The sequence below is a fragment of the Panthera pardus genome, unplaced genomic scaffold (assembly GCF_024362965.1).
Source record: "Panthera pardus isolate Hobbes unplaced genomic scaffold, ASM2436296v1 HiC_scaffold_181, whole genome shotgun sequence".
NCBI lineage: Eukaryota > Metazoa > Chordata > Mammalia > Carnivora > Felidae > Panthera > Panthera pardus.
Genome location: NW_026526745.1, coordinates 264,586 through 264,799, shown reverse-complemented (window position 1 = coordinate 264,799; position 214 = coordinate 264,586).

Here is a 214-nt window from a genome sequence, read left to right as displayed (position 1 = left end):
CAATTAGCAGATCTCCCAGAATCAACAGCTTAATCATGAGGTGGGATTAGGCTGGTAATGATGGTAAATCATCTAACAGACTGGTGAAGAGCCTTGATAACTTTACCACACAAAAAAGTGAAGGTCAAATAATTCAGCTAGCTCACTGGCACTCAGTGCTCCTGGGCAGGGTTCAAAGTATGCTTTGGAGTAACATTAAAAAACAAGGATGGAT